This window comes from Cryptomeria japonica, chromosome 3 (genome assembly GCF_030272615.1).
Source record: "Cryptomeria japonica chromosome 3, Sugi_1.0, whole genome shotgun sequence".
NCBI classification, from domain to species: domain Eukaryota; kingdom Viridiplantae; phylum Streptophyta; class Pinopsida; order Cupressales; family Cupressaceae; genus Cryptomeria; species Cryptomeria japonica.
The window spans coordinates 324,407,631-324,414,785 of record NC_081407.1 but is presented as its reverse complement, the minus strand read 5'-3'; the positions used below and the strand labels follow the sequence as shown (position 1 = coordinate 324,414,785).

At 33.3% G+C, this 7,155-nt stretch overlaps 1 pseudogene; it reads right to left on the bottom strand.

The window, feature by feature from the left end:
* Positions 1-484: 484 nt before the first annotated feature.
* LOC131035986 (delta(12)-acyl-lipid-desaturase-like) lies at positions 485-4,382 on the bottom strand (annotated as a pseudogene).
* Positions 4,383-7,155: the final 2,773 nt, after the last annotated feature.

The following is a 7,155-nucleotide window of genomic DNA, read 5'->3' as shown; positions in this document are numbered from 1 at the left end:
GGTATGTAAACTCGTCTGAGCATTTATGATAACACCTGAAAATCCATAATCGTTTTTAGTATTATTAGTTCCTGCCTTTCAAGGAACTATTGTCCAGGGTCTTTTTTAATTTTCGAATAGTTATTTGTTCCCGCAGTCAATCACATTCCATACATAAAATTTCGTGAAGTTCAGTTTCTTATTTCGCAATGTTTAAATTGTTTAAATTAAACATTTTTTAAGCAAAATGTCTTAATGAAAGAATTTTATGTCTTCTCATTGGATTAAATTTTTTTAGCGATATGGTTGCCTTCACATGAAATGAGACGGGCTTTAGCTGTTGCCTGCAGGGCTGGAGTGTTGGCATTCTATAGATGGTGGAAATGGAGGCAGTGCACACCCCAATGCAAGAGAACTCAAAAACAAGGCTGCCAAAACAGGGCTTGTAGAGTTCACATCTGGGGAGTGGCAAGGTGTACAGGTGAAAAGGGACAGTTGGCCAAAATCATCTGGAGTGTTGGCATTTTGTAGATGGCGGAAACGGAGGCAGTGCACACCCCAATGCAAGAGAACTCAAAAACAAGGCTGCCAAAACAGGGCTTGCAGAGTTCACATCTGGGGAGTGGCAAGCTGTACAGGTGAAAAAGGACAATTGGCCAAAATCATCTAATTTTTTTGCTACATGTGTATCTATTACATGGTGTAGGACATGATTTAGAATTCCAAAATCCCCGTCAATTGTTGTTCGTGAACCTCTCAATTATTTCCATTCCGAGATCTCATAGTGTGGAACAACCTAGTGTGTGTGTTGCAGAGATTGTAGATTCAAATCAATTACAAATTGAATTTAACACAAATATATTTTATTTATTAAATATCTCTTACTTCATGATTTGCCTCTAAATAGAGGTTACATTTTGATATGCATAAACAATAGATGAAGGTAATATTTTATAGAGGTTGCAGCCTCTAACAACATTACAGTTCACTGCATCATCAATAAAGAAACTTCTAAAACATGAAGTTGCCCTCTATGAAGATTTACCAAAACCACTAAAAATATAATTTAGAATCTATCTCTAGAAACTGCAATTGTATTCCTCACATTACTAATTCCATTTCTAGTTGCATGCTTGCATCACTATCCAACATACTCCCCCTTGATACTAAGCGGATCACAAATAGAATCTTTACAACTCAATGCAATCTATTATAGAGCCAATTTACACAAGTCTAGAAAATTGTTTCTATGAACAACATTCACACTTTTATTATTCTATAAAATGACACAATTGCAAAGGAAACATAGCAGCTTATATAGAAGCCACACTTGATACAACATTGCCAACTTTACATAAAAATAGAAACTAACAAATAACTCTGACTTTAGTCCACAATTGGGAAATGACTAAAACATTCACTATAGACTGTTCTATGAAAATGAAATCTTTACAACTCAATGTATGCAGAATTGCCATCACTTTTATACCAAGCCTTATAGAAGTACTCATCTCTCTCCTTCATGAGAGATCACAAGGTTCTCCCCTCCTTTCTATACCAAAGAGAAAACTCATAACACTTCATCTACACACAATTGTTTTAGTTGATTGTTATTGCACATTGTCGAAGGATCTATGTTAGTGTTAAACAAAACTAGGCTTCAATATCAACTTGAAAACCATTTATTTGTCAGTTTTCATTAATTTGTCAAAAGGGTCTCATCTCATGTTACATTTCCCCACTTTGAAATAGAATTTAATAATAAATGATAATAATAAAATTACAACATTAAAAATTAAATAAAATATAAAATAATATAATTAAATATGATTAATTAAGTTAATGAAAAGTCAAAAGATGTGAAAGGAAAAGTTGTGATTCCCTCAACAATGAGATATAAAAGGGAGAAGAGAAACTCATTTGAGAGGGGGGATAATTGGAAATGAGAAGTGCAGATCTAATTATGAGAGGTTGTGTCCCTTTCAGAGGGTATAAATAATGAAGAGTTGCACTCTTTCAAAGGGTTCTAATGGTGAAAGGGTATGTCTCTTGCCAAAGGGCATACATGATGAAGACGTGTGACCTCTCCCTCAAATTGAGAGACATAAAGGGAAGGAATCAAAAGCATCTAGTAACATCACCATTGATCAGATCAAATCCAAATTGTTATCAAGTTACATGTAGTAACATTTGTGTTCTTGGTGGTATGCATGGGGATGTACTTAATATGTATGCTTAGTATATGAAGCCTGATAAAGTTGTTATGCAGAATCTAGTAATAATATTGTTATAAACTGCAATATGTATGACAGTCATACTTAATATCATATATATTCATAATACATTAGAAGTTAGTGTACTTATAGTCTAACTCATGTTATTACTGTCAGTATTTAAGAAGATGGGGATGAGTTGTTCCAAAGAGGGGCAGTCTAAATCCAAGCAATAGGTTAAGTCCCAAGATAGGGTGGGGATCAATGACCCATAATCCTTGAGGGTATAAACCCAAGATAGGTAAGGGCTTGGGTCTATAAACTTTGAGGAAACCTATTGTAGTTGGTCTCTAAGCACTTTGGTAACATACATAAACCCTTCTCCCTTAAAACTGAAGTAGTAGCTGGGTCTGATATCTATATTAATAATGATATTAATCATCTAATGAGGAAAATAGATAAGCACTTGTTAATAACTAAATGAAGAATATCAATCCGTTTTAATATATTGAAATACATCAGGTAGGGGACATTACATTCTCTCCTTCATGAGAGATCACAAGGTTTTCCCCTCATTTCTATATCAAAGAGAAAAATCATAACACTTCATCTACACACAATTGTTCTTGTTGATTGTTATTGCACATTGTCGAAGGATCAATGTCAGTTTTAAACAAAACTAGGCTTCAATATCAACTTGACAACCATTTCTTTGACGGTTGTCATTAATTTGCCAAAAGGGTCTCATCTCATGTTACATTTCTTGCAACATTGTCTACCTCATATGTAGACTTCTGCAATATGCGGACCACATTTTCAATGTGGGCGAGGTCACCTCATAACACTTCATCTTCATCACCTCTCTCTCAGATTGGTGGCATGGCTCCTAACCATGTCTAATGCATCCCTTTCCTTGGCACTCTTCTAACTTTTCTATACTCATTCTTCACACTTCCAATAATTCTATCAATTCAATTATTAAACTGCTCACACAGGTTCTTTATATGAACCTCTTAGTGAAACAAGTAAATAGAAACAAAGAACAACAACGTTACTCTTTCGGGGGTAAGATCTCCCATTCCCCTTATAAACATAAAACAGAAACAGACTCAACTGCCATCAACAACCTCAAAATTTGCAATCTCCAAACAGAGAGAACTTTAAATCAAATAAATCCATGATTTGATCTCACAAACATCTAGGCAATATTTTATAGAGGTTGTAGCCTCCAAAAACACAACATTTCACTGCATCACCAATAAAGAAACTTCTAAAACATGAAGTTGCCATCTATGAAGATTTACCTAAACCACTAAAAATCTAATTTAGAATCTATCTCTAGAAACAACAATTGTATTCCTCACATTACTAATTCCATTTCTAGTTGCATGTTTGCATCACTATCCAACATATATGCAATAAGAACAAGGAGTGCATTAACTACCAGAATTGGGATTCCATAAATCTTGGTTACCCAAATCAAACCAAATGTTGAAGCCAACAGATACAGGGTATAAGTCACACGAGGTAAACCAATGTTACTAGCAAATATTTGTATTCTCTCTTTGTTGTTATAAATTAGACGAAATGGATCATAGTGAGAGGCAAAATGGGGATATTTTCCTCCTGAACATTGACGGCCAGATAAAGAGGCCACCCAAGAGTGAGAACCAATGCTATGGTGAAAAGCCTTCCTGGAGGATTATTGACAAGAATGGATGTCCAGTTTAGTTTCTCCTTTGGAAAGGGAACGGAGATCTCATCCCATTCTAGACTTCCACTATTGCGGTGGTGCCTTCTAAGACTGTACTTCCAAGAAAAGTATGGCACGAAAAGCCATGAATGCAATACAAATCCAACTATATCATCAACCCAAGAGTAGTCACTAAAAGCATGGTGCCCACATTCATGTTCTATAACCCATACACCAGTAAGAATACAACCTTGTGCCATCGAATACATTGTCCATTCAATAAATCCACCTATTTTAAAGAAATTTGTCAAATATAGGAGAAAAGAAGAGGTAAGAAGATCAAATGCTAGGTATGAGAATGATTTCATCATGTACCTATTGAACCAGTGAGGAGGAATCACTCTTTTTAGGTGTCCAACAGTAAATGGAGGCTTTGCCGAAGGAAACCCTCTCCATTTTAGCCCTATTTGGTGACAAACCCTTTCTCTCTCGACCATGAGTTGTTAAGAAAGGAAGATAAGCTGGAGAACAAATCAAACAATGCATTGTAGAATTATTTACATTAGCTTTTGTTTTCATTAGATTTCTCGAAATCCTTGAATTCTAGCCAGCAGCTCCAAAGAATATTGTAGTAGCGAATCTATATCAGATCAGTAAATACAAAATTCATTTAAGATGTTATAAACTTATAAGGATAGTATGAGGCTATTCTACCATGCAGATTTATGCAGGTGTTTTTTCAAATTTCTTAGTCTCAGTAATTGTTGTTAATTGTGCATCAACATAATATGTTCAACACCTATCTCTACCCACTTAACAATCTATCTACCATCAATGGTTCCTCTTCTTCTTTAGATTAATTCCCTGTTATGCCATTGTCTTTTATGTCTCTAATCTGAAATGTTGTCCTTCACTTGTCAAAGGAACATCTTTTTATCTATCACTATCTTTCTGCAAATTATCTGTCTCTAAAGTCTGAAAATGATGCTACTCACACTGCTCTAGTCTACCGTCTCATCTTATTATACTGACTTCTCTTGTGTGACAAAGTGTCTTCTTGATGTCTGTTTTATGTATTGCTGCCAAATTATCTTTATCGTTGCTATCTTTTCTTGATCATCCACTATTGCCATCTAACATATTTTTGTTTCAGACAATTATATGCATGGACAGGCCTCCAACACTGCCATTCTTAAAACAAAACAATTCCACAGCCACTTTTGCAGTACTGGGCAGGAACTACGCTACCCTGCAGCCCTTGTTTCTCTATAGCCATCCCATGCTAAAACTTCCTATGTTACAGATATAATTAAAAAAGATTCTACCTTGGCATTATACAATTTTCCATCGATTTCTCTCCATACTTTCGCCATTTGTATTCGTCGTCTAAAAGTTCTTCACTTTTAACTTGAATTATAATTTTCTGCGTCTGGCTTGATTTCTCGACAATATTCTTTGTGCTGCAAATAGACAGATATTAATAAATAGAGTAGGATTAATTCTAATAAATACAATAGAGCTATTTACCATTGTCGTAGTTCTAAAGCACATATAGTTCTTACCGTTTTCTCTTGTACTGCAATATCCCATCTTGATTACCACTTCTTATTCTCTTCAATAATTGAATTCAATCAGATGGGTGATTCGTTTCCATCGTTCACACCATGATTACAAACAAAAGATCATATGCTAGTGTTAGAGTTTAGGTCAATCCCAATAGCACACTTGCATTGACTTATGCTTTTAATTTATATAAAGTAGTTACGTATTCATAAACAATATAATTTTATCATAAGGAGATTTTTTATATTTGTACTTATATTTAGTTTTGTGGTTATCTTGAAAAATGGTTATATATATAGCGATGAATAATTTAATTTGTATAAATTTGTATTCATTTTTTCAACTTATTACTTTTTCATGTATACATATTTCTATAGACTTGGTATCTATTTTTCTTACAGATTTATACATTAAATTTATCTACATATTTATCATACTTATCTAAGAATCTATCTTCATATAGTAATTGGTCATCTAGTTCTAATTATTTTCCCAACCAACAACATTTTTCTATTTGAAGGAAACCCCACAATCATGAATTTATCCCCTATTCAAAATTCACAAGTCAAAGTTAATTTAATGGTCCACTTTATCTTCCCACGCTAAATTGACTAAACATATGTTTGATGTAATTAAATGCTATGTTCTAACACTAAACGATATTTGATGCATTCAATTTAAAAAATTTAGAATACACACATTCTCTCTTATCATAGATTATTGAAAAAGTGATTAATAGCAAGACATTTCATTATGTTCATTAACAGGATTAAAGAACATACATACATTATTATGATGCCTTTTCATTGTATTTGAATTTTTAAATACATTTCTAGTCATTGACCTAAGAGAACTTATATCATTGCAATACAAAAACCACCTTATAAAAGCATTCTTAAAAAGAAGTGCTATGCTAGTAGACAAACAAAATTTTATTCTGCATAGGGATGAATCTGGAGACAGAGGACTAGTTCATGATCATAAATTCATTATTAAATCATACACCAGCTTAACACTAATGAAAGAAAAAACAAGAAAACAAAATTCTAGCATGCAAGGAGACAAATTTGGACTGATGAAAAGATTCATAATCACAAACATATCATCAAAGAATATACAAATTTAACATAGAATTTCAAATATTCATATCTCAAATAAAAATATTTTTTTAAACATATTCTTATCAAATGACAAATTATTCATTAATGACATACTTTTCAATCCTTTAACTAGATACTACCCTTCCAAATATTAAAACTACCAACTAATTTTTAATCCATCTCAATCCTTTCAACACATTTAGTGCAAAAGCACTAAATATTTCACGGTTTTCAATTATCAGCCCCAATTAAATTAATTTAGGTTCCAATAAACTATTAGTTGTTTATCGTTTGGGTGTGGTTTCATTCCCTTCACTAACGTTAAGGTTTTGAAATTAACAATTGAATTATTAGGAATCCAAAGTAGATTATGGCAATTTGAAATTGTGTTCCCTAAACTTAGATTGGATGAAAAGGCTTGTGTTTGTCAATTTTGTTAGGATCAAGGCAAGAACATGGCATGGTCAAGCCCTTTTAAAGCTAAATTTTCAACAGTGAGAAAGTGCATTTGCTTTCAAGTCTAAACGTAGGAAGTAGGAAGTATCAGATTTATATTGGAGAGCTTGTGATTTATATTCGTCCATTATACTTCAATGTGTCAATCAAA